Below are 27,999 nucleotides of genomic sequence, written 5' to 3' on the forward strand. Positions count from 1 at the left end.
CTCCCCTTCAAAGGCCCCAGTGGCATGCTGGAAAACAGGCCTTAACAGAGGGGCCTTTGGGGAAGTGGTCCAGATCCAAACTATAGCATTCTGCATCCCAAAGGGAGGTTGCTGAGTGGTTCCCTGCCCTTGCCTGAATGCCCTCTCTTGCTTCTAGTGTTACTGAGAGCTGGCCTCTCTGTGGGCTCTCTCAGCACTCTCAACATAGGTCAGTCTATGACTGTGACAGTTAGTTTTGAAGGACAGTTTCGCTAGACACAGCATCCCTGATTCCCATTTTTTTCCATGAGTATTGAAAAAAATATATATATCCAATTTATTATTATCGTGTGTGACGTGGCCCACGTGTAGAGGTCAGAAGACACCTTCCAGGAATTGGTTCTCTCTTCCCACCATGAGTTCCTGGGACTGGACCCGGGCCATCAGACTTGGCAACAGGCACCCAACTGGCCTGGGCCATCTCAGAAGCCTGGCATGCTCGTTTTTTTGTTCATGGGCTTACATGAAGATCTCTAAGAGGGCAAGGAGGACCCTGAACTGCTAGTAGCTAAGTTGAGCTGTGTCTCCCCACCACTGCTCACAGAACCAGAAGTTAAGAGCAGAGGCTTTTTAAAAATTCTGTGTGTTTTCAGGGGCAGGACTGGAATGTGCTTGCTAGTTCTAGTGCCTGCCAGGACCAGAGGTATCTGACCTCTTGGAGCGCGATTTCCTAATTGTCATCAGCTGCTAAACATGGGTGCTGGGAACTGAAGTCAGGTCTTCTGCAAGAGTACTTAACCACTTAGCTAGCTCCCCAGATCCTAAGCAGTATTTTGAGGTGGCAAACAGGGGTCTCCTTCAATAGCAGCTGAGGCAACATCAGGGCTGAGGCAGCTTGCTTGCTCTCTAGATTCTGCATGGCCAGAAGACACCGGCTGATGCTATCACAGTCGCAGGTAAACAGCCAGTGGCCTGGCTATGTTAGATTAGGCCCCCATGAGGTTGTTGCTGAGAGGGAGACAGAGGATCATGAGTCACATAGGGCTGTCTCCTTCAAAGGCTGTGGGGGGAGGTCTATGAGTCATCACACAGAACAGATGCCTGTTACACATACCAAATGTCTGATGGCATCCTGATTTTGTGAAACTTTTAAATTCTAAGGAACTTATCTGGTTTCGGAAGGCAGTATAACTTTGGATCTTCACAGGAAGACAAAAATCAAGTGACCCTATGTTGGCAAAGCTGAGTTTCAATCACTTTCCCTAGTAAACAGAGTTTTATAGTCTGAGCAGTGAATAAAATACCACACGACTCCACTTCTTCTCAGGCACGTTTCCACTCATGTTTTCTTGTTTCCAAGGCCTTGCTGTCTTTGAAGGCTACAGAGGGAAAAAAAAAAAATCTCTACTCTGCCTAGAGTCTCATTTTCTACACTGAATATTTAATTTCATCTTTTTCTAATTATCTCCCGACGTTACTGATTCCTATTTGTCATAGTTGGAAGTCAGGCCTACAGTGATTAATGATCACTGTGGGGAATACTTCAGGAGTACCAAGCGCTTGAAGGGACAGTCATGGATGTGCCAGAGAACGCATCCTCGTGGGCAGAATGTTCACACAGGAGCAACTACACCAGGGGGTAAAATGTCAAGTGCCACAATAATACACCAAAACAGAAGTCAGCTGGAGATGTGAAGGGTTGGGGCAGGGCTAGGAAGCCCAATAGGGTCTTTAGGATGATGAAAGATTTGCATATTCAGATAATGTGGCTGAAGGCAGGGCAGTGATCTTGCAACCAACTGAGCTGAACTATTTTATTTTTCATTTAATATTATTTTTTACTTATTCACTTTACATCCTGCTCATTGGCCCCTCCCAGTCACCTCCTACCATAATCCTTCCCCAATCCCTCCCCCTTTTCCTTTGAGTGGGTAGGGGTTCCCCTGGGTATCCCCCACCCTGGCACTTCAAGTCTCTGTGAGGCTAGGCTCTTCCTCTCCCACTGAGGCCAGACAAGGCAGCCCAGATAGAAGAACATATTCCACTTATAGGCAGCAGCTTTGGGATAGCCCCCCTGCTCCATTTTTTTGGGACCCACATGAAGACCAAGCTACACATCTGCTACATATATGTGGGGAGGCCTAGGTCTAACCCATGTGTGTTCAAACTCTGAGAGTCCCAAGATTCCAGGTTAGTTGACTCTTGGTCTTCCTGTGGCATTCCTATCCCCTCAGGGCCTAAAATCCTTCCTCCTATTCTTCCACAAGAGTCCCCAAGCTCCATCCACTGTTTGGCTATGGGTGTCTGCATCTATCTGAATCAGCTGCTGGGTGGAGCCTCTCAGAGGACAGCCATGCAAGGCTCCTGTCATGTATATCCTTTTGGGACTGGGTTACCTCACTCAGGATGGTATTCTCAAATTCCATCCACGTTCCTGCAAAATTCATGGTGTCTTTGTTTTTAATAGTTGCATGGTATTGAAATTGATTGATCAATAGAATTGAATCTCGAAGGCCCAGAAATAAACCCACATGCCTATGGACACTTTTTTTTTTTTTTTGATAAATAAGCCAAACTGTACAATGGAAAAAAGAAAACATGTTCAACAATGGTGCTAACTGGATGTCTACATATAGAATGAAAATAGATCCATATTTATCACCCTGCACAAAGTCAAGTCCAAGTGGATCAAGAACCTCAACATAAAACCTGATACACTAAACCTCACAGAAGAGAAAGTGGGAAAGAGCCTTGAGCACACTGGCACTGGAGGCAATTTCCTGAACAGAACACCAATGGCTCTAAGATTAACTATTGATAAATGGGGCCTTATGAAGCTTCTATAAAACAAAGAACACTGTCAATAGGACAAAACAACAGCCTTCAGATTGGGAAGGGATCTTTAGCATTCCCACATGTGACAGAGGGCTAATATCCAAAATTTGCAAGGAACTCAAGAAGTTGGACACCAATAACCCAAATAACCCAATTTAAAAAGGAGGTACAGAGCTAAAGAAAGAATTCTCCTCAGAGGAATCTAGAATGGTTGAGAAGCACTTAAAGAAATGTTCAAAGTCCTTAGTCATCAGGGAAATGCAAATCAAAATGACCCTGAGATTCCATCTTACTCCTATCAAAATGACTAAGATCAAAAACTCAAGAGAAGGCACATGCTGGTGAGAATGTGGAGCAAGGGGAACACTCCTCCACTACTGGTGGGAGTGCAAACTTGTACAACCACTCTGGAAATCAATCTGGCAGTTTCTCAGAAAACTGGGAATAATAATTCTACCTCAAGATCTGTTGGGGTCCCTCAGCTGCAAAACATCGGAGCCTGCCACGGGAGACTCAACTCACGCCTGCTGTGCCTGAACCAAAGACTCACTACTATGAGTTCCGCCTTTGAAGACTCCAGAACAGGCACGTATACAGCCTGAGGACATCTGTAGTTGACCTCCTCCTCCACTGTGGACTGTGCCTCCAGCCATTCCCCGGAGCTGAGACCTGCGGGACGCCCGGAGTCTCCACCTTCAGCCCAGCAGCCAGCTTCCCTTGGACTTCCCCCTTGACTTTGTTTAGACTCTTCCTGACTCCTCCCGAATTCCTTATGTTATTCAAATGTCATTGTAACCAGAGATTCAGTTATGCTCTCTTGTATATAAATGCTGAACCCCCAAAGTAAAGACGAGCCTTGATTGGAAACCCTCAACTTGGCTTCGTGTCCTTTTATTTTCGAACTCTGTGTTTCAGGTCTCCTTTCTCCCTTCGGTTGAGGCAGAATCCAGTTCATGAAACTGCGGGACAGTTTCAAGGATCCAGCAATATCACTGCGGGGCATATACCCAAAAGGTGTTCCACCATCCCACAAGGACACTTGCTCAACTATGTCCATAGCAGCTTTATTCATAATAGCCAGAAACTGGAAACAGCCTAGATGTCTCTCAGCTGAAGAATGGATAAAGAAAATGTGCTGTATCTACACAATTGAGCTGAACTAGTTTTGAGCCCTGGCCATGGTCCCCAGGCTCAGCCTCTGCTGCTGCTCATTCTCTACCTGCCTGCTTGTTTAAACATCCCTCTCCAATCATAAAAGCTACCAGCACTGGTGTATTCTCAGAGGTTTTGCTGTCACTACCTACTGTAGAGTTATCCTACCTCTTACTATAAAGATATCAAATAGCAATATCCTCTATTGCTTCCTTTCTATGGTACATTTCAAAATGGAATTTTTTTCACTCACTCTATCATGAGCTAATAGGAAAATGGTGAACACTGTAAAAGTACTGAAATCTTACTAGTCCTTGAAAGGTTTGGGTCAACTTCTTTTCGCCAATGGTACTGGAAAGTTTCTTGGAGTTCTGCTGTTTTCTTCTGATCCTGAGGTCAAGTTGCCCAAAGTCTTCATTCCTCTTAAGCCTTGTCAGCTGTCAGCCTTCAGCCTAAGTACATGCCTCTCTCTCTACCACCACTACGCAGCAGCCAGATCTAGAAAGAAAGTTCACCTGCTCTCTGCTCAAGGAGGTCATTTGCATTTCAATGGATCCTCTAGCTGGCTGACAAAGGTTTGCATCCCCTAGGAAAGCCTGGAATTGGGAGTGTCTCAGCTTCTTCTCTATTGCTGTTATAAAATACCCTGCAAGAGCAACTGAGCAGAAGGGGGTCGTGCCGACTCACGGTTTCAGGGTATAGTCCAAATATGGGAAGGGACAGAAGCAGGTGCTCCAGAGAGCAGATAGGACATCGAGTCAAGGAGCAGAGCTTGGCACTGTCATCCCCTTCATTTTGTGCAGGGCCCAGCTCCAGGGATGGATGGTACAGCCTACCTTACAGGAAGCTGACTTCCAACTATGACAACTATGTTTTTATGGGATTCCTGAGTGTGCACACAAGTGGGTCTCTGGTTTTTGTGCTTTCTCTAGGGCTCTTTTCATCTGTTGGTTTGCCTTGTACAACTTCAATGTGATAGTTTTCATCTCGTTATATTAAGTTTGTTATATTAAAAAAAGAATGAAAAAAAAAAAAGAATGAATGAATGAATGAAAACCTAGCCAATAGCTGGGCTGTGGTGGCACAGGCCTTTAATCCCAGCACTTGGGAGGCCAAGGCAGGCAGATTTCTGAGTTCGAGGCCAGCCTGCTCTAAAGAGTGAGTTCCAGGACCTCACTCTGGGCTAAATAGAGAAACCCTGTCTCAAAAAAACCCCCAAAAACCAAAAAAACCAAAAACCTAGCCAATAGAGTAAAGGTTTGTACCTGCTGGGAGAGGGAAAGTCAGTTTTCTCTAATGAGTAATACTCCATTAAAGTATCAACCATGCCAAGGGAGCTGTCATGTTCAGGAATAGTTGATTAATATATGATGAACTCCACAGTACTTTTTCCCTTTTCTTTTCTTTGTTTTTTATGAATGCCTTTATTTGGTTAGAGTTTTGGTGTTGTGGTTTTTATGGGGGGAGGGGAGTTAATTTTCTTGGTTTGGGAGAGTATTGGTATTGAGTTTGTGTTAATGTTTGAGAAAGAAATTAAAGTTGGGAGAGTATGGAGGGAAGAAGATCTGGAATAACTTCAATGAGGGAAAGAACATGATGATAATATATTTACATGTAATAATTAAATTATTCAATTTATTAAATATTTTAATAGATAATATATTTATATATTTTGTATATGTGTTATTTATCATATATAAAATTGATATAAAATACTATTAATAAAAATTAAATTGTTTATTAAGTAAATGATTTAATAAAATGTTAAAAAATAATGAAGCCCTATAATCAGCATGTCAGAGGTAGCCATAACTTCTTGCTTATTGATGATGTAACATTGGTGAGTTTGCTTTGACTCATATTACTCATTTTAAATGTGATAAGACTATGAATGTGGCAGTCTTACATTCATTCATATTTAAATCTGCTTATATATTTAAAAACAAAAAACAAAACAAAACAAAAAAAAAACCTACCTTCCCAAGTAATTCCAAATCCTGCCAAGTTTAAAACTTGTTTTTCATTTGTTTGTTTGAGACAGGGCTTCACGAAGCCAAGGCTGTCCTGAAACTTACTATGTAGACAGGAGTGAGGATGAACTTCTGAACTACTTACTCTGCCTCCCAGGTGCTGCAATTATAGACATGAACCCTACTCCTGGTCCAAAGGTCAGTGTTAGATAAGAGAACTTAGTTGGCAAAACTAGCTGAGATTTTGTGGACAGAGGGCGTGGCCTTTGGAACAATTTCAGTTGTACTCAGGGTCAAAGCAACCAGCATGAAAAAGCAGAGGTCTTCCTGTCTACTGCTTCTGGGACATGAAAGGCCAGCATACAAAGAGGGAGGCTAAGCAGAAACCCAGTCCATAAAAGAACAGACATTTAGGAGCCTAAGAGGGAGAGCGAATAAAAGGCAACCTGAGAAAATATAAGCAACAGAGAAGAATCCTGTTGGTAAGAGTACTGTGCACTTGGTTGCACAGTTGGAGTTGAGCAGAGAAGAGGCTCAGGGCCCTGCTGGATAAGAACAGATGGAGGCAATGAGGTGTAGAAACTGAGACTGGGGTTGAAGAAGGGCCTCTTGCCAGATTCCCAGAATCTTAAGATCTCTTGCAAAGTTGAGGGATCTTCAGGAAGGCACAGACTTGACATCAGAAATAAGGCAGATGAGAGAGGAGTTCTCTAGGAGAAGTTAAAATAAAAAATCTTTCCACTAAGTGTAAAAGGGGAAAAAAAGTAATATTGAATGACAAATAATTCAGGGGATAACCGTTATTCCTGACGGGTTTCAGCAACATTTTAATTACTGACAATGGAAATGACATGTAGGTTGTACATATATAAACAATAGAAAAATATTTGACAGATATGTGTTTTGAGAAATATACAAAAGAAAATAATTTTTAGAGTAAAACCAAAATTGTTTCTTTCCCTCCTTCTTTCTATGAAGGAGGAAAAAAGAAACCCATTTTCTCCTGTAAGTAGGCAAATATTACATTCATTTAGTATTATTTAAATTAAGAAAAAACAAGGGCTTAAGAGATGGCTCAGTGGTTAAGAGCACTGACTGCTCTTCTGAAGGTCCTGAATTCAAATCCCAGCAACCACTTGGTGGCTCACAACCATCTGTAATGAGATCTAATGCTCTCTTCTGGTGAGTGTCTAAAGACAGCTACAGTGTATTCATATAAATAAAAATAAATGTTAAAAAAACAAACAAATTATTGGTATCTTGACTATACATTTAAAACATCTTACTTATCTTCGCATTTTAACTTTTTCTGTTCTATAAACAAACACACAATAGCAAGCAAACAACAACAAACACACAAAAAAAACTTTTCAAAAGCAGGTAATTTTCCTAATGACAAGCTGTGCGATATCTTTCCTCCAACCTTACTGCTTGCTGGCTCCACCCTAATTCTAAAATATTTAAGTGATACATTCCATTTTGTTCCACAGTCCAATCCTGCAAGGGACTGCCAATTAATTTCAAATTTATGATAAGTATCAAGAAGATTTTTTTCTAAGCAAGTTGCCTATTTCTTAGGCAATATTTTATAGCATAAAAGCCAAAACATACCATCCAATTAAAATTCAGAATGTAAGTTAGATATATACAGCTTCCATATCAATAATCTGCTTCTCACAACAAAATGTTTGTAATGTCAAAATTCCTACCAGCTTTTCCCACAAAATTAACAAGGAAAAATTAATATAATCCTTTATTTTGATGGGAAATAGAATAAGAATTTTTTTTATTAAAGAGGATATCATGAAAATAACAAAGCCACCAAAAAAAGAAACATGAATAAATGCTATATGCTAGAGTGATACTATTTTTAAAATATGTTATGAAGCAATATCATGTGTAAAAGTTCCAGATTAATAGCTACCGTCTAATTATGAACATCACTCATCAAAAATAATTAGCACAAGCAAACTAGCACAAAATGATTTAAGTGAAAGTAGAACACTTATTATTGAAGGTCAAGATTTGGGTGAATATGAATTCCCTGTCCCAATTCATCATTTCTTTACCAATTTTAGAAAAATATCTGGAAAACAGTCAGAAAGAAAAAAAATCCATCATTTGTAATCTATTTTTCTTTTGCGAAATCATTGGGATGGATTCTGGCACTTCTCCAGCCTGAGACAAACTGGGAAGAGCATGCACCTGCCAAGCTCAGCATAGAAAGCACACAGTACAAGAGGGAGGGGAGAGGAGAGATCAGACTTGCTGCTTTGGGAAGCAGAGAACTCATTCTGTTGTAGTTTGATCCTTTAGCACAACCCCATTCAATTTCCTTATCAAAATACCACGTGCAAGAAATCCTGTTTTCGTTGGGAGGGGTTATAGGCTCGAAGAACTAAAAAAAAATCTGAGGAAATGTCGACTCAGGGAAGGAGGAGTGGTTGGAGGAAGAATTTAAGTGGCCCTGAGACGTCAGGAAGAAGCAGAGATTTAAGGAATAGAGTGTAAACTCACCGGGCTGCACAGATCTCAAAGGTCAAAATGCATATAGCCTTGCAGGCTCCCCAGATGCAGGAAAAATGAAACGCCCACTCCTGAGCTCTCAATGTAAAGCAGAAAGTCCAGGGGCTCAGTTGTTTCTGCCTTTGGTGCTGGGGACAAGCCCTACCATGCAGAGTCTTGGCAATACTCAAAAGCAAGACCCGCCCGATTTCAGAGCCCTCGCTCGGGAATCCCCTAATACTCCTTCCCCCCCATCCCCTCCCGCGCCGGAGGCTACAGACACCTTCATCCTCACTCCCCACCTTCTCTTGGCCCTCTCGCTCTTAACAGCATCGGTCTCCATGGCGACCTGAGACCGTAGCTCCCATTGGCTCGTTCAATATGAAGGCCGGGCCAATGGGGAGGGCCGGCCCTCTCCTTCCGCCCAATGGGGCGGGCGCGGAGCCTGTCTGGGGACGGCAGCGTGCTGACGTTCCCGGGTGCCGGGACTGGCCGGGCGGGCGGGCGGGCTGGCGGCGGGGCGGCGGCCTCCGAGCAGTCTAGAGGGCTCCGGGGCTGAGTGCGCGTGGACGCCGGCCGCGGTGGCGGCACTATGGGCACAGGATAGAGGCGAGCTGCCGCCGCCACCGGGGTGGTGGGAGAGCCTCTTAGGGGGAGGGGGCGGGTGGGGAGGGAGGGGAGGGCAGCGGTGAGGCTGCCGCACTTCGGCCAGTTTGCTCGGGTGCCGCAGCAGCGACCCTTCGGCGCGGATGTCCCTGGTCCCTGAAGCGACGACGGCCTCCGCCTGAGCTGGAAAGTAAGTGCGCGGGGCTGGCGGGAGGGCACGGGGCTCTGGGGTACTAGCTGCCCAGAGCGCGTCGAGCCTAGACCTGGCGGCGGCCGGGCGCCCCCCGCGGCTCCCTGGCTCCGGTCTCCCGGTCCCCGCCGCGTGCTCCGCCATCCCGCCCGCCTCTCCCCTCCCCCCGACGGCGCTACAACTTTGCCCCGCACGGCTCGGCGCGGTCGCTTTTCCTCCGGCACCGCGCCACCGCTTCTCGAACTTGAGCCCCGAGGCTCCCGCGCGCCGTCGTGCCCGGGGCCGGCTGTCTGTGAGTCGGTCCCTCGCTCCACCGAAGCAACCGCCTACCGTGCCTCCCACGCTCGCCCGGCGTGTCGCCCCGGCTCTGGGAGCCGCACTGGTGCGCGTGGCGACCGCCCGGAGGGTCCAGGGCTCCCAGCTTGCGGCTGCAAACCGCACGCTCCTCCCTCGCGGGCTCCCCAGCCTTAAGGATCCGGGCTGCCCTCCCGCGCCGCCCTGCCTCCTCACGCTGCCAGGAGTTGGAGCGAGCAGCTGCACCCATCGGAGGGTCGTGGGTCCCTGTCTCTTTTTACTCCTTGGGAAAGGAGAGGACGAGCGGCGGGGCCGGGTTTTGGCGGCGTAGTGACAGAGTGCGACACCCAGCGAGCGCGAGCAGCGGAGGCGCCGCGGTTGCTCCGGGCGCCGCGATAGGCAGGTGTGTGCGTCCAACGGGCGACGCGCGCTGCCAGCTTGTAGGCTGGCGACAGATTGTGCTGGAATGCAAGGAATGCACCAGGGACAGAGTCCGCACGGGCCGCGGCCGCACTAGCGCCTTCCCGGCCCTGCTCTCGCCGCGTAGCCAGAGGTCACGGCGCATCTTCAGAGCTGGTAAGCCTTGTTCACTCTCCTGCCTCCGCTTCTCTCCCTGCGGCAGAGGACGGTGGAGAGGGAAGTGCGGTAGTTTTCTTGGGGCTCCAGCCTATGGTTCTGGGTTTTTGCTGCATTGGTCTCCAGGACCGTGAATTTAGGTGACAGTGTACCCAAGGTTATTGATCGTTGCACAAGGCTCTTGGCAAGTTTGCTTTTGCAAGATTTGGATAGTGAGGTTTTTTTGTTTTTTTGTTTTTTTGTTTTTTTGTTTTTTTTTAAACCAGGGTTTTCTGAATACCCGCAGAGACAGGGCTGAACGTTCTTGAGTAAGCTTAGAGCCAACATATTTTAGCTGTATCAGAAATTGTCTTTTAGTGCTCCAGGTCCGGGGTGTATTGCGAGAGATCTTGAATGCATCACTGCTGTCATAAGAATCGGGATATTTTCCATCGTCATACTGGGCTGTGCTTAGGCCTGGTATAATACATAATGAATAGAAACAGAGCAGCAGTGTTTGGCCAGCGATGGGACAGATAGAACTGTCTGGTACAGTTAAATTCGGGGCGTGTAAGTTACCACAGCAAGTAACCTGGGGACATCACAGTCATGTATATTTCAAGATGTAATTTATTAGTGAAAAGCTCCATTTCTCTCTTTGTCAGTGAGTTTAACTGGATAAAAAGCGCAGTCCTACAACTTTTAAAGACTGGCAAATATGGATAAAATTGGTAATGACTAGTATACATTTTCTTTCTTTTTTCCTAAATTAATACAGAAAAGCAAAATTTTGACAGATGCTATCCCAGAAACGGGGTTAGGTTTTTGCTTTTGACAAAGTAGAAGAATTTGTCTCTTTTTAAATGGAGTATTTCGCATGGAAGTGTTTTTATTTCTGATACCTAAGAAACAGCTGTGGAAAATGGCAATGTGAGAGCAAGAAGAGTGACTGGAGGAAGTGTTTCTGCCCCGTACTTCCATCCCACAGTCTGCTTGGAAGGTTGGAGGAAGTGTTTCTGCCGCGTACTTCCATCCCACAGTCTGCTTGGAAGGTTGCAGGCACTAGAAAACCTGCATTTGGTTATTCTCTATCCGATTCGGAAAATAAGCCAGTTGTTCAACCAGTCACCTGTCTTCTGACCCCTACTTTGCATGTATCAAGGGCATTGAAAAGTCTGCCGGCATTTTAGTTAAGACTCAAGGGAGAAGAAATGATAGGTTGTGTCTTCTGGCTTGCTACATTGTTTTTCAGGTATGTCTGTAATCAGTGAACCTTCCAATTTAGAGGTTTAATTCGCCTAAGGTAACAATGCAGAGGATTTGAGGAGTTTGTAAATGGCTACAGGAAACTTTTATTATGTAACAATACATTATAACAGTTTAACTCTTGGTTGTTTAATTTGACATGAAAATTAGAAAGTTAACTAGAAGGGGGAGGTAGGTTCTGCAGCACTGGCTTGAGGCTTACCTAGCTTGCCTGAGGTCCCAAGCATTCCCTATTCTTGCTCCCCAAAATGTAAACAGAAATTTAGTTTCTCTGAAGCATCAGAAAGGAAAATTTTTGTTCAGATATACAGAGTGCATGTGAGTCTGATTGATTGAGCAGATAAGTCTTGCCTGCTTCAGGTAAAAGCAGGCATTCAATTGCTCATCCTGTTTGTTAGTAAGACTTAGAGAAAAGGCTCATAATCAATAACCATCGTGAATATCAAACTATTTTGACCAAAGTGAAGGTCCTCTTTACCTTCTTTTATTATATAAGGAGAAGGTGCTGCATTTGGCATCTGTATGCCATATGGAAGACTCTGAATTGGGAGGGATTAAGTACTCTGCAGATTCTTACCTCTGTGTTTAGATGGAGATGGGGAACAGGGAAATGATGGCAAGCCTGAAAGAAGGAAGCAGTTGCTATTGAGCCAGACAGAAAGTCATACCGCGGTTGCTGCATTTACAAGCTGCATAAACCAAGGGAATCCTGTACATGTATCTGACATAACATAAATTTAAAGAACCCACTACCAATTTCAGTGTAATAAAAAAAACTGAGTAATCATATAACCGTGGGTATTTAGATTAAGTCTGCATTAAATCATAACTGCAACTTTATTCCTTCTCTATACAAATTTGCAAAACAAATTTAAAAATTTTAAACTACTTAAGTTGATTTTTAAAAAATCTAGTTGTCATCTTTTAAACTGAAAGCTTTTTTTTAACCCCCCTGTGTTATTATCCAGAGATCTATTTAAATAGATTTTCATAGCCAGCTTGATGCCAGCCACCTGGCACAATTATGTCCCTTAACTGACTCCTTTCAAAATCAAGATATTTTGAGAATGGCGTATATTCTAATGTTTTTAGTTTACTTTGGAAAATAACTCCTTGCTTAAGTCTGAAATGGAAAACAACTGTCATATTTAGTTCTAGAGCTTGTTCTAGAGCATAAACATCCATGGAGTTGGACTTCAATTTGAAAGTTGCCTTCAGCTTTCTGGGGATAAGCTGTAGTACCTTTCTATACTGAAGGGAAAGATGACTGTGAAACAGAACACCAATGGACAGGATGTGTTTGCAGAGTGAAGTAACTGTTTCATGGCCAAACTTTAACCGCAGATAGTTGTTCAAGAGAAAGGTAAACCTGTTGGGCGCATGGATATCAGGCTTCACATAGTGGCAAGAAGTGATGTGCTGCTAGCGGTCCGCTGATCATCTTTATGCCAGGAGTGAGAATCCAAGTAAGGGGATCAGGCCCAATGGTGCCAAGGTCTCCAGCTTGTGGATGGATGGTCTCACGGCACTGAAGTGCTTCTCACATTGCCACTTAATAATTCAGTGGAATTATCTTAATCTTTTGGGGCTATGTTGCAGTGACTAAGTTGGGGTATAACATGAAGGTACTCCTCAGTTACACATAGAACCACTTCATATATTCACTAGGTAATTGCTTTTCTTTTCTCCTTCCATAGCTTGGATTTCCTTCTATCTGATATATACTCATAAATGTTGGCTACGCCGCTGATCATTTTCTTATTCATATCCCTGGTAAAATAGCTTATCATATAACTCAGGTTCACGGCTGACAATAAATGGTCAGGAGAGGTTAGATTGTAAAATTTTAGTGGTATAGAATATGTAAAACATCATATCACAGGAAGCATTTTTCATGTGTGGAATAGTGCCTGGTTGGATAGGTGATGGGTGTATAGATAAGCCTTTACGGAACTCAGAGCTGTCCGTGGAGTGTGTAGAGGAGCAGGAATTGACACAGCCACAGTGGGAATGGTTTCCACAGTTAGGGTTTCCGTGGCTGCAGCAAAATGCCATGACAAAAAAGCAAGTTGAGGAGGAAAGGGCTTATTTGGCTGACACTTCCACATTGCTGTTCATCATGGAAGGAAGTCAGGACAGGAACTCAAACAGGACAGGAACCTGGAGGCGGGAGCTGATGCAGAGGCCATGGAGGGGTGCTGCTGCTTTACCGGCTTATTACTCCTGGAGTACTTCGTCTGCTTTCTTATAGAACCAAGGCCCAGCAGCCGGGGGAATGGAACTACCCACCATGGGCTGCTTCCCCTCCACCACCCCACCAACCACTAATTAAGAAAATGCCTTATAGCTGTATTTTATGGAGAGATTTTTCTCAATTGAGAGTACCTCCTTTCAGATAACTCTACTTTGTGTGTTGACATAAGCATAAGGCTAGCCAGCACAGTTAGCTTCTCTATTACATGAGAATTCAGTCTCTTACATGAGGATTGCTAACTGTCATAGATAGTGAGCCCACTTCCCCTAATCTGGACTTCCTGTGACCTTTTGCCACTAACACCATCCCGTTTGTCTGGTTGGAGGAGTGGAAGCCCTTTTTAGAGTATAGATGTGGTGCCTAGCGTCTGGACAGAACTTAGCATCGATGTGTATTTCATCATGACATGATGATATGTGAAAGTGGGACTATAGTGGAATTAGGGCTATTCGAATACAGTGGTGGCTTTTGGATCCTAGTCTGGAACTCAGGATGCAATTTTTCTTAGAAACTCAACAGTCCATTTAACAAACTTTGAAACACTAGATTGATGGAACCTGGACATCTGACTAATTTTGTGTTCTTTCTTATATTTCACACTAGAGAGATGTAGTCTGGGAAGCAGGACGACTGGCAGTAAACTTTATCACCTTGACAAACTTTCCTGTGGGAGCCAGTATCTTTCTTCTAAATTGTAGGGCTTGGATACCAATGATCCAAAGTTTAAGTTTCCCAAGTATGCATATAGATCATCTTGTTCCCTTGCATATCCCAAGTCCTAAAAAGAAAGTCGGGTTCCATTTAGGAATTTTTTGTTTTTGTTTTTCTGAGTTAGGGCCCTTACACAGAAGCCTGGGTTAACCTGGAACTCACTGTGTAGCTCAGGCTGGTTTCAGGCTCAGGGCAATCCTCCTGCCTTAGTTTTCAAAGTAATGAGATTATAGGCATGAGCCACCCAGTCACTCTGTCTGGCCCCTCTCACTTCCCCAGCAAGGTTTCATAGATTTCTGGAACTCACTATGTAGACCAGGTTGGCCTCAAAATCAACAGGGATCTCCTGCCTCTGCCTCCCTGGTGCTGGGGTTAAAGTTGTGAGCACTATGCCTAGCTTGCCTGGCACTTTTGAAATTTGAGTTTTCGGGCTGGTGAGATGGCTCAGTGGTTAAGAGCATTGCCTGCTCTTCCAGAGGTCCAGAGTTCAATTCCCAGCAACTACATGGTGGCTTACAACCATCTGTAATGGGATCTGATGCCCTCTTCTGGTGTATCTGAAAATAACTACAGTGTATCCATATACTTACTTAAAATAAATACATCTTTAAAAAAAAAATTGAGTCTTCTTTCATGTTCATGACAAACTGTGTGTGTGTGTGTGTGTGTGTGTGTGTGTGTAGGAGTATAAGGTACAGAATTGTGTGGTGGCACATGGGTGGCGGTCAAGGGGATTGAATGTAGTACTCAGCTCGGCTTGGTGGCAGGAAGCTTTACTTGTTAGTGGTCTTCCTCTTTTTGCTGGTCCTAGTTTTGGTGAGTTTTGTTGTGGTTGTTTGTTAGTATTTAAAGAAATGTTTCTTAGGTCTTGCCCACAACCCACAGCTTACTCAGTTCAAGGTTTACCGTAGAACTTGACAGTGAATGAGGCTCATGAGTGAGCCACCAATGATACTTCACCATTAATGGCCAGAAGTTATCCAGTTCCAGCACCAAGGTTAATCTTTTGATCTCATTTTGCTCATCTGTAAAATGGAGTGCTCTAAGTACTCACCTCATGGGGACTGACAATAAAATACATTAATATGTGTGAAGTCCATACAGCAAGGCCTAGCTCAGTGCTTAAATGCATGGTATTACTTTTCTTCCTATGTTGTTGCTTCCTAAGGCCTTCTGCAGCATCTGTTTTGTAGACCAAGTGATGGACTGGCCGTCAGTGCTGTGGGACCCAAATGACTGTGGGCATAAACTAGATTCAGCGAAAAATAAACTACTAAATAAAAATTGATAGTTTAAACCAAAACACAGTGGTTTGTAAAGATATCAAAAGACACTAGTTCTGGCTGTGACTCTGCCACCAGGCAAGTGTGTCCCTTAAGCAAACTTCTAACTCCTCTGGGCATTAGTTTTCTTATTTATGGAAAGAAAGGAGGGAGCTGGGCTGCAGTCTCTCGAGTCCTTCTGCTCCTTATTCTCACAGCTCTTAGAGCATTAAGCGTTTTCTTTCTGTCGCATTTTTCCCTGCAGCAAGACTGTGCTGTCTTCTTAAGAATTTATTATATCTTAATTTATCCTTTGGGACAAAGGGACAAATTTGAAGTTGTATAACCCGAAATTCTCAGCTCCTGGTGACATGGGTGTTCTGAGTACAAGCATCTAGGCGTGTGTGTGTTGGGGGGCAGTGGAGAACAGTGGAATGAATGAGAATGTGGCAGCTCAGCAAGGCGGCAGCCAGCAGGAGCTGAGCAGCAAGCTCTTAGGATGCTGTGCCCTCAGATTGTCACAGCCCTGCCTCGGGGACTCATTTGTTAACCACCAGTCCCCATGCACATTGGAGCTTCATGGCTAAAGTTTCTAGACATGTGGTGGAAGCTGAGGGGAAGGTATGGTAGTGGCTACCGTGGACTAATCTTGCTGGCATGAGGAAGTCCCGCTTATTATTTGCCCAGGTGGTTTGATTAGCCCTCAAGGAAATTAAACAGTCATGAAACAATTGTTTGTCAGAAAATATATTTTCTGTGAGTAGTTCGTGATTATAGGAACTTACTGTTCTGTAATTCATACAGTATGGACTCTTTTTTTTTTTTTTTTTTTTTTTTTTTTTTTTTTTTTTTTTTTTTGGCTGTCCTGGAACTCACTCTGTAGATCAGGCTGGCCTCGAACTCAGAAATCCGCCTGCCTCTGCCTCCCAAGTGTTAGGATTAAAAGCATGCAACACCACTGCCTGGTCAGTATGGACTTCTAAAACTCAATTAATCCTTACTTTATAGCCTGTGAACCTTCAGAAAATAAGGTATATTTTAATGGGTGGCATTGCTTGGTTTTGTGTTCTTTGGTAAGAAAAAAATTAATTTACTGAAGAGAGCTTATCCTGTGTCCTACTTTCCTTCACAGAGGTGTGGTAGGTTGGGTCTGGGAGCTGAAGAACTAATGTATATACATCTTCAAAATAATAGCTTAAAAGCATTGAAATTGGCCACTTTTCTTAATGCATTATTTTCAAAGGAAAAATGAATTATACACACACATATATATACATATATATATACACACACACACGCACATATATGTATATATACTATTAAATGAATTTTTAGTGTCACAACCAAAATAAACATTTGGACATGCTTTTTGGTGTCTGTTTTTTAGTGTCTGTATCTTTACAGAAAACATAAGCACTCATGTAAAATGGAAGTTAATAATAATTACTTTTCATCGAGGAGAACTATGTTTTCTGACTCTCATACCCTTGACTGTATAGGAGACAAAAGTGAGTTTTATCCCTCGGCACAACCAGGAATCCAAGCAAGGAAACTGTAGACAATTGATGTTTTAGATATTTGCTGGAATCCTACCGTATGTAAGATACTGTTACTGCGATTTGGATAACTTATGGTAAAAAATATAGGTCTTACTTCAAGTGAGTGATTTCTTTTCCTTTATTCTGGTCAATGCCCATTAGTTGTCTGCTGTGTGAGACTCTGGGGCATCAGGAGTGTCAGCAGAAGGAGGTATCATAGGCTGTGTGGAATCTGTCTTTTAGGAATCCTTGATATGTTTCACAGCTTGGTTGGGGATGAGAAGACTAACCTAGAAGTCTTGGTTTATGAACAGACTTGTAAAACCATTGCATTGGAATTAAGCATGAACTACCTGTAAAGTGACTAGAATTTAGTTTTTACTTCTGCTTGATTACATGTTTCTTACTTGATACTTAAAAGCTCGAGTCAGCTGTGTTAGCCATTGTTACTGGCTTTCTTGGTAAAAGGCTTAAAATGGAAAAGTACTCCCTTCCAGCAGTAAGATAGTGACATCAGAGCAGGCTACCATTATGAATTTGATTACATCTCTTGAAACAATTTACTCAGTGGCTTATGTAAAGTAATTAACCATAATGAAAATAAAGAAATGGTGACAGAGTGATTGATGACTCAAGACTTGCCGTTTAGTAAGTTCTCATTTTCTGGAAAAACAACAACAACAAAAACCACATCCCTAAAACCCAATTTGGTATGTTTTGTGCTTTCTTTCATCTTGCATGCAATTTATAAGTCTTTATAGTCTGAACTTACTATTAATAATATTCTCTCCTAGTGCTACAAATAAACAAAAGGATGATTTAAAATCTGTCAAGACATCTGCTAGAATAAATAGTCTCATTGAGTCTTACCTTGACTCTTAGACTCAAGCACTAATGGGAATTTTCTACTTATTGTCACTGAATAAGCAGCAAGGGACCATTTTAATACAACAATAAGAAAGCAGAAGCTTTGCCTGGGCTTCACAAGGACAGCTATTAATTTGAGACTGATGTAAAACAACTTTGCTGTTAAATGTCCAACTCAGCTTTTTGTAGATAAAAGTGTCAACCAATAATCCACCACATGTTGTCGACATAAGTTTTCCAAAGTTTCTTCAGAATTTTAAAAAAGAGTTTCCAGTAGACTAATTAACCCTGTAAATCACCTATTGGACCATCCAGTGGGTATGCAGTCAGTCCACAGCAAATGGATCTTTCCCTAAACTACTTAGCAGCAGGGATTCGGGTCTTTCCATGAGTTACGTTGAAGGAGTGACTTAAAAGACATTGCTTACTTTCGCTTTGGTGAACCAGACTGGAACCTGCACAGCAGCTTATGATACATGATGCTTCAATGAAAATCTTTTTTTCTTTTTTTTTTTTAATTTTTTTCCTAGCTACTTGCTAGATAATAACTCGTGTGAAATTCCCTGGTAATAGAGTTAATTAGAAAATTCAAATAGATGGACTCATCTTCATGTAGCCCTAATTGTCTGGATTCTAACTATACCAAGATGACTTGCACAATGCTCTCTGAAGCCATCAGTAGGCAGCCGTCAAGGACCAGCTTGCTTGGGTTTTGGAAACCTGACACTGAGCAAACTTGATATTGTGTCTGTTGTGGCTTTAGTAAAGGTTGTGTATCCTAATTGAAATGCTTGGGAGCAGAAATGTTTACATTTCAGAGTTGTTTGTTTGATTTGTAATATTTTAATAGACGTTGCTAGCTAAACATCCCAACTGAAAGTGCAAACAAAAAATTGTTCCAAAGCCTGGAACTTTTAAAAAATTATTGAGCATATTTTAAAATTTATTCTTTGACAATTTTACACACATATGAAATGTATCTTGAACTTAGAACTTACAAAAATTACTCACTTCATCTGTATGCATGCATGCATGCACGTATGTATGTATGTATGTGTACCACATGTGTGCTTTTTGACTCCAGAAGAGGGAGGTGATCCCTGGACTGGAATGGTTGTGACCAATCCAGTGTGGATGCCGAGAAATGAACCCGAGACCTCTGCAAGAGCAGTGAGTTCTCTTAACTGCTGTACCACCTCTCTGGCTTTCTACACTTCAGACTTTTGGGTGCTAACATCATGCTCAAAGCATTCAGAGTATGGAGGATTTGGATTTCAGATTGTTAGATAAGGGATGCACAACCTGTGGTAACTTTTGTATGTGTAGCTGGAGGATGAACGACAAAGCACATATAAAGAAGGAAGAATGTTACTAAAATCCTTAGTATGATTGATTTACAATCCTTAGTATGATTTACAAAAATTATGTAAATACAATAGGAATCCACATATATTGTTTTGACCTTGTAGTTAAAGGAAACCAAGGCTTTAGTGGTGTAGTTAGAAACATTCTTTATATCTTATGGTCTTTTCCTCAGGTATTTGATGTAATAAAGTTTGTATAAGCTCCTCTTCCTCCTTCTGTTAGTTATTACAAGGTCTTGCTGCATAGCCCAGGCCAATTTTAACTTTGAAATTCTCCTGCCTTTGCCTCTGCAATGCTGATAACAGGTATACAGCAACCACCTCAAGTATACTTTTTAAAGACAGGGTTTCTCTGTGTAGTCCTGGCTTTCCTGGCACTCGCTCTATAGACCAGACTGTCCTCAAACTAACAAAGATCTGCCTGCCTCTGCCACCCGAGTGCTGGAATTAAAGGTATATACCATCTCTCCCCTCCCTCCTTCCCTCCCTTCCTCCCTCCCTGCTCCCTCCCAAGTATACTTTTAATTAAACAGAAAAAAGTTTTCTGTCTGTGTGTGTAGGTCAGAGGGCATCCCCAGGTGTTGGCTTATCCCCACCTTCCACTTGGAGAGGAGGTCTCTCTGTCTTTGTTTAGCAGTGCATGCCACACCTATAGCTTCTGGGAATTCTGCTGTGCCCGCTTCCTGTCTTCCTGGAGGTGCACAGCAGTTACAGAGGCTCCTGCTACAGCATGCTTTCTCTTTTGTTTTCCCTGTGGGTTCTAGGCACTCAAACTCACCGAACCACCTCCTCAACCCTTAATTGAAATTTCAATTGTGAGATGATTATGGACTTACATCTATTTATGAAAAATAATACAGAAAAATACGAAATAGCCTTTAATCAGATTCCTCAAGTGCCTAGCATAGGTAAACTGTAGTCCAGTGATGACATAGACCCTGTCCAGACACCAAACATTCCCATCACCATAAAACCTCTATGTTACCCTCATGCAGGTATACCTCACATCTGTTCAACCCCCTCAACATGAGTCTCTTGACATAAGGGAATGTTACATAACTCCAGTATATTAGCATCTATCATAGAATGTTTCCTACTTATGATAATTTTTCCAGATTTATTCCAATTGCTGTCTGTTCTGTATAGCAGTCCTCCATGATATGACTGTGTAGCTTGTTAAGTCAGGTTCTAATTACAGCAGCCACAAGCCAAGCTGCTGCGGACCCTAAAAGAGTGAGCTCTCAGGTAGGCCTCTTCCTTCCTGGGCTTTGGGTATGCTAGGCAAGCACTCTGCTTTTGAACCAGCGCTCCAGCCCTGTTGATATTGATGTCCATGTTTTTATGCTAGCAAGTTTGTATTTAAGAAAAAGCCATTAAATGATGTGTGTTTTAAGTTTTCTCTCCAGAATTATACATTCAATTACATCAGACCTGGTGTTTTGATAAGTTATGATGAAATTTTTTAAAAGTTAGATTTATAGCTTGGGAAAATTTAAAAAAAAAAATCTTGTCTATAAAATGGTGTCTTTTGATATTATTTTGTAAATTTTATTTCCTCTGGGCTTCTCTTATTTTATCAAGGTGCCATCACTGGTTTTCAGTAGGATCATAGTTGCTTGTTTTCATAGTTTTTTAGTTGGTTCTGTTCTACTGTGTATTATTTTAATAGCAGCTGTATTTAATTTCATATGACAAAACTCTAGTTGTAAATGTAATTGTCAATTTTGATTCTTTCAGAATTGTAATATATGTAATCATGCATAATAATCTTACAACATAGAGAGGGCAGGGAGGACCCTGTGGGTAAAGTGATGGCCTCATCAGGATGAAGCCCTGGATTAGATTCTCAGAACCTAATCTCAGAAAGAGAGTTTAGCCTTCTCAGTGAGCTGCAGGCCACTAAGAGACCTTGTCTCAAAAGCAAGGGGGACAGTGCCTGTAGAGTGACACTGGAGGTTGCCTGCTAGGCTCCATCACTTGCACAAATGTGCACAACAGCTCGTGTGTGTGTGTGTGTGTGTGTGTATGTGTGTGTGTGTGTGTGTGTGTGTGTGTGCGCGCGCGCGCATGCGTACATACAAACAGAAAGAAAGAAAAAACATTTTCATGCACCAGGCTAATAGCCTGCCCAGTGTGGATGTCATATGAGGGTATCCTCGTGTGCATTTGGAATGGCCTCTCTTGTCAGGCTTTTAAAGCTGGGTGAGCCACTTCTTACCTTTTCCTAAAATGTTTCTAAAGCCTTTTCAGTTGCCGTCTACACTCATAGCATTGTTTTGCATGGTTATTGTATATATTTTCTGCTAGAAAATGCTGAACTCATTTCTGGCTTAAATAAAGTCTTCGAGTTTGTTCTGCTAATCTGATTACTTTTTCTTATAGTTGTTTCTACCTTGGTGTCAAACATGTTTATTTCATAGTTTAAAATAGTATCAGATTACTTAGCTGCTTTTACTCTTTGCTCTATATTGCTTCTGTTCATCTAAAAAATGTTCATTATTAATATTCCAGCCTTCTGATATCAGATCTGAAAACATACATTGACTCCATAAGCAATTCTAAATTGTAGCTATACATGATCCTTTAATGGTCATTCCTTTTTCTATATTTGCGCAGTATAACCTTTTTCTCTCCCCTCTCAATGATCCTGCGTAAGTGAAATCTTTCCTGGCACCTTCCCCTACCCTGCTCCAGATGTAAGTCTTTCTTCTGTACTTGTCAACACTGTGTGCCCAGCTCTGCTCTGAGCATCTGTCACATCTGTTGTCCTGGTTTTCTTTGCTATTTCCTGGCTGCTCTGTTAGCCTAGCTGGGCTAACCCTAAGGCACTGTCACAGGCATCATTGTAATTCCCTCACCTAGCAATATTCCTGACATATAGTCAGCACCAGACACTTGCTGCGAGTGAGTTAATAATTAAATATTTTGTTTATACCCCCAGAGACTGCTCTGTCCTCTGGCTCTGGTGTCTCTTCATTGATTATCCTGAAGGATTATATTCAGGCTCCTAGAATGTCGTGTAAGGCTCTTCACTGTCAAAATCTAGTCTTGTTGTTTGAGACAGGGCCCCTCTCTATGCAGCCTGGCTGTCCTGGAACTCACACTATAGATCAGGCTAGCCTGGAACTCAGAGATCTACTGGCCTCTTCTTCCCTAGTGACAGGGATTAAAGTTACGCACTACCTTGCCTGGATCAAAACTTGAATCTTGAACCTTCCTTTCTACCTACTTTTTCCCATTTCTCCACCCACCCCCTCAAGTGCGTCCAGTACCTCCTTCCAATCCCACCTCTTCTGTGTGGTCTAGGATAGAAGTCAGGGCTTCGGGATTGGGCACAAGCATCTCTACATACAGAAACATCATTACACTAGTCTGGGAAATGCCTCTTCTTGTTCCCGGGCTTTTAACTATAAACCTCCCATGGTAAGTTTTTGATGTTGTATTGGGCTTTTGTTCCTATTGGTCAGCCTCTGTCTTGGCTGTTTCCTTCAAGTAGATTGTATCTTAGGGGAAGACTTGGTTCTTGTCATTTTCAATCCTAAGTGATACATTTAATGTTTAGGTGGCTGGAGAAATTGAGTTGTCTGGAGGGCAAGGTAAGCATCTGATTGAGACGTACTCAAAACAGTGGGCTGGCTCCCCTTGGCCCTTTGCTGTGTGCTCAGTACTCGCTATGTGCCAGTCTTGGATGTTTGTTGAGGTGTTTTAAAGAGCCCACAATAGTTACAACATAAGCAAGGGTTGCCTCCCCAAGTTACCCTTTATGTTTATGTTGTTCTATTGCACATCACAGACTTAGCCCTACAAACAATGCCTGCAGGCAGTGGTGGCATGCACATTTAACCCCAGCACTCAGGATGCTAAGGCAGGCAGATCTCTGAAACTGATACCAGCCTGCTCTACTGAGTGAATTCCAGGGCATTCAGGGCTACACAGTGAAACCCTGTCCTGAAAAAACAAACAAGACAACCAAACAAAAATCCCCTATAAATTATAAAACAGAAACAAGTTTATTTATTGAAATTTTAATTTTAACAGTGAAAAGATATGTGCTCTGAAGATACCAACTTGTGTTGTTCCATATGGTGCCACTGGCCTTATGTGCTATTTAAACTGAAAATGTGGTCCTGTATTCATCCTAGCCAGATTGAAAGTTGTACATAGCCACATGTTGCAGAAAGTCCTATTGGAAGTGGCATCCATAGGAACTGAGATCATTTACAAGTACATAATAAAACTATAGATGCTGTTTAGACTAAGCAAATTAACATAGCCTTATAGTTCCGGCACACATTATTATGGACACTTATTCTGGATGTCCTAAGGGACTTAAAAACTCTCTGCCATGAACAAGGGACCATGATAGAAGACAGCAAAAGATGCTTCCATCTGCTGTCTGTATGCCTCAGAACATTACAAGAATTCCAGAAGCACCTGTGGTAGAACAGGGAGTAAGAGGCCAGTTATACATATTCTCATAATACATCAAGTTGTAAGTAAATTAAGTAGTGGATTATGGAGTGATGTCCAAGAATGTGTGGTGATGGTCTCATTTTCATTGCTATCAGCTTTTAATGTATTTTATTTTATTAGATTGGGTCTTTGGCACTTCTAGTAGATTCTGTCAATTGCAGCCAATAATGGTTGGTTGTTGTTTTTTTAACAGCCCAGTGCTAGGTGTGAAAAAGAGGCACATCTATGAACATGTCCTGTCTCTTTGGTTTCGATGTCATTGGTATTATGGTAGCTTGGAAATGATAGAAGAAACAAGTGAGCATTGAACCTTCAAGAACTCTCTTTTTTTCAGATTTATTTTCTATTGTGTGTGTGTGTGTGTGTGTTCTGCCTGCATGTATGTGTATGCCCATGGTGGTGAGCAGAGAGCATTGGCTCTCCTGGAACTGGATTTACAGATGGTTGTGAGCTGCCATGTCGGGGCCGGGAATAGAACCTGGATCCTGTGTGAGATCAGGTGTTCTTACTTGGCTGCTTAGGACCCTGCCCAGCCCTCTTGCAGAACTTCCATCACTGATTACTGTGTATCATCAGCCTTGTGTTTCCCACCTCCTGCTTCCCAGCACTGCACAGGTCTGAGCTCTGGCCTGCAAGGGTAGAGACAGTGGAGCCCTTGCCATCCTGGAGCTTTTGTTAAAAATTACCCAAGACTCTGGGGACAAAGGTGGTGTTCTCACTCTAACTTGTAGCTTTACTTTTGAAATCAAGATGAAAACAGTGCTCAGCCCACATGGAAACTTTTATAGACAGAATAAGGGCCCCTGCACAAGAATCGCAGTTCATTTAGTAGGGCCAGCCACTAGGCTTCACAGCTGCAGGGAAGGCAGAGCAGAAGCCTGCCTTCCCTTCCTCATACTTTCTCCCTATAATCCTGACCTTAGAGAAATACAAATGTCTGGATTTAAAATTTCCATAAACTAGGTTCATGGCAAAAGATATTCAAAATAGAGTGTGAGTTGCCTCAAAGTCTTGGATTTTAAATTGTATGCTTCTAACATTCAAAATGTAACAGCAGTCTCTGCCGGACCCTATGGTCTTATTTTTTCTGCTGCGAAAGGCCAGGTGATGGCCTCTCCCCGCAGGCAAGTGCAGGTTGAGAGTGCGCAGGTCCCTTGTAGCTCAGTTGGGTTGTAAAGCGATTAGGGCTGATAGGATCAGCCTAAAGAAAATTACTTATTCTACCGGTTTTGGTCCACTTTAACTCCAGTCATGAACCGAGCTGCTCGGAGCTTTCTGAAGCAGGAAACGAGCTGAGGACGAGTGATTTCGGTCTTCCTTCCAACTAGCAAGCATTTGGTAAGGGATTTCAAATGTTGGCTACATGTAGTATGAGACTGAATAATTTAGATGTGTTTAATTTTTCAGTAATCAGAAGTGTTCCATGCCTTTGTTAAGTTTAATGGCGTATCTAAAATAGGAATTACTTTGCAGTGACTAGTTCCTCTTTTCTTTGAAATAATGCTTAATTCAATAAATGACAGTTAATGGAGGGAAGACATTGTCCTGATTCTGTAACTGTGACTAAGACTGGAGAACGCTCAGCCGTTCATTGATGTTTAAGTTGGTTGCCACTGCTTCTGTCAAATCAACTGGAAGAAGAGAGGAGCCTCACTTGCAGTGTGTCTCCTCTCATGCACCAGCACATTGCAGTACTGGTGCGCTCAGTTTGAAATAAAGCACATCACTTCATGTCAGCACTTGAAGCTTTTTTTTCTTTTAATACAATGAGCAAAATGTTAGACATTTCAATGTGAATAGCTCTCATGATCCAGAAAATACGAGCCGACAACTCGATTGTTCTTGACTATAAAAATTAAATCTGATACTAACTTTAATCCGGAGAATCTATTCACGTAGGGTTTCCCCCTGATCTTAAGCAAAAGCTAAATTCGCATGCCTAAGCATCCACACCAATGTGACAGTCAGGAAGAAATTCATGTGATTGGGAGGCTGTCCTCTCTGACCCCTCTGTCCTGTTGTTTGGCCTTTGCTACCCTGTCCAGGAGCCTGTACAGGACATGTGTATTTTAACACTTTGTCTACCAAAACCTTGTCTTGGCCACAGCTCGCTCTCTGTAACCCTCAAAGCCCCCAGAGAACTGTCTAGGAAAGGTTTTGTTCTCTGAGGACTGGTTAAGGTTTGGTGGCCTTGCTGGAGGGTGGGGCAGTCTTGAAGTTGGTTTTCTAACTACTTAGATACTGCTCTTAAATGGGATGGCTTAGAAATGTTGATAGACAAGTCTCCTAGGCCCTAGGTTTTCATTGTGTCCTGAGGCCCTGCACCCATTCTTCTCCCCCTCCAACTGCTTTTGTTGTTGTTTTGAGGCAGAGTCTTGCTGTGTTACCTAACCTAAGTCTCAGATTTGAGGTCCTCCTGTCTTCTCTTAGCCTCTCAAGTATGGAAGTCACCAGGGAGTAGAGTATTGCCATGTTATATCCATCTTTCTTTGTACCAGAGAAATGGTCACATACCTTTTTGAAAAGATTTATTTTTAATTACGGGGATGTGGGGGTGGGCCATGTGCATTCCAGTGTAGGTGCCTGTGGAGGCCGGAAGTGTTGGATCCTGCTGGAGATGGAGCTTGGAGATGGAGCTTGAGGCCATTGTGAGCTGTCTCTCATGGGTCTTCGTAAGCAGACTGCTGAAACAGCACTCACTGGCTTCTCACCACTTGCTCCCAGGCTCCTACCTTTTCATAACTGCCTTGAAGAAGCTCATCTGTGCATTCCAACTCCTGGCCCCATTTTTAAATTCCCTCTATTAGGGCTTCCCCCCCCCCTTTCCTTTTTCTGGATACTGCGTATGTGCTGTCTTACTAAATCTAGACTTAAAAAGTTACAAAACTGACTTCTGGTTTAGTCACTAGTATTCAGCCAAATGCTTGTCGAAAATATAAGATATGGACAGGTGCATAGGCATGCCTTTATCAGGAGGCCCGGTCTGTGTTGCTCAGAGATTGTGTCTGTGTGTCTGTGCACACGGGCATCCTCTGTAGGAGCTGTGTGTTTTGTCAGCTGAGTCCCCTGGTGGTTGATTGCCAGGTCACTGTCCCACGAGCACATTGCTCCTCCTTAAACTCATCAGTTTGCTACAGCAGTGGTGAGCTTGCCTTAGGTTACCATGGAGGACTAAACGGTAGACGGGGCTTTAGGTCGAGTGCCAGGAAACGACGGAGGCCATGTTGTTCTCCTTTATAGTCTCAGCTGCTCATCTCAACGTGTCATCTAGTCCCTCAAGCAATTTTCGAGTCCTAAAGTTGAAAAACAGTGGTTACCTCAGCCAAACCTGAATCCCTAGCCAGTTTCCATGTTAATGTCCTGATCTACAGTATAGAGCAGGTTGTAAGGGTGTACTGACCTCGACAGTACTTTCTGTCATTTCATTTTATTGAATTCATTTATGTAAAATTTATTTTTATTTGTGTGTGTGTGTCTGTGTATATGTGAATATTTGCCACAAGTATGAAGGTCCCTGTAGAGTCTACAAGAGGGTACAGGATCCCTGGAGTGACAAGCAGTTTTGATTTGACTGATGTGCGTTCTGTGAACCAAACTTGAGTTTTCTAAAAGAGCAGAAAGGATTCAACCACTGAGCCATCTCCCTATCCCTGTTTCTCTCATTTCATTGACTAATTTTTATACCTATTTTTTAAAAAGATTTATATATTTATTTTATATGACTACACTGTAGCTGGCCTCAGAAATACCACAAGAGGGCATTGGATCCCATTACAGATGGTTGTGAGCCACCATGTGGTTGCTGGGAATTGAACTACTACCTCTGGAAGAGCAGTCAGTGCTCTCAACAACTGAGCCTTTTATACTTAATTTTAAAGATTAGGTATGTGAGTTCCTTTTTTAATTTTTAAATTTTGAAGAAAAGATTGAAAAACAAAAACCCTATAAATTCAATATACATATTTTTATAGAATCCAGATATTAAAACCATTTTTAAAATGGAGTAACAATTCTTTCTCCCCCCCCCCCCCCCCAATTCTTTCTTTCAAGATAGGGTCTCTCTTCATATCCCTGGCTTGCCTGGAGCTCACTCTGTAGACTAGGCTGGCCTTCAATTTACAGAGGTCCACTTGCTATGCCTCCTGCATACTGGTATTAAAGGTGTGTACCATCACAGC

General features: G+C 42.7%; 2 protein-coding genes across 12 annotated transcripts in view; one reads left to right on the forward strand and one right to left on the reverse strand.

Annotated features, from left to right (window-relative positions):
* Positions 1 to 8,751, reverse strand: part of Ccdc148 (coiled-coil domain containing 148) — a 263,630-nt gene extending 254,879 nt beyond the window's left edge. The window contains exon 1 of the mRNA XM_031373199.1: positions 8,454 to 8,751. The gene's annotated coding sequence lies outside the window, so the exon portion shown is untranslated. The remainder of the gene's footprint in view (positions 1 to 8,453) is intronic.
* Positions 8,752 to 8,912: 161 nt separating this feature from the next.
* Pkp4 (plakophilin 4) overlaps positions 8,913 to 27,999 on the forward strand; it is a 207,744-nt gene continuing 188,657 nt past the window's right edge. For 5 of the 11 annotated variants that reach the window (XM_031370321.1, XM_031370319.1, XM_031370323.1 and 2 more), the window contains exon 1: positions 8,959 to 9,237. The gene's annotated coding sequence lies outside the window, so the exon portion shown is untranslated. Of the gene's footprint in view, positions 9,238 to 9,405; positions 10,108 to 27,999 lie in introns of those variants that run through there. The other 6 variants (XM_031370317.1, XM_031370322.1, XM_031370320.1 and 3 more) reach the window with 4 other exon arrangements.

The sequence above is a fragment of the Mastomys coucha genome, unplaced genomic scaffold, assembly GCF_008632895.1.
Source record: "Mastomys coucha isolate ucsf_1 unplaced genomic scaffold, UCSF_Mcou_1 pScaffold15, whole genome shotgun sequence".
Classification (NCBI taxonomy): Eukaryota; Metazoa; Chordata; class Mammalia; order Rodentia; family Muridae; genus Mastomys; species Mastomys coucha.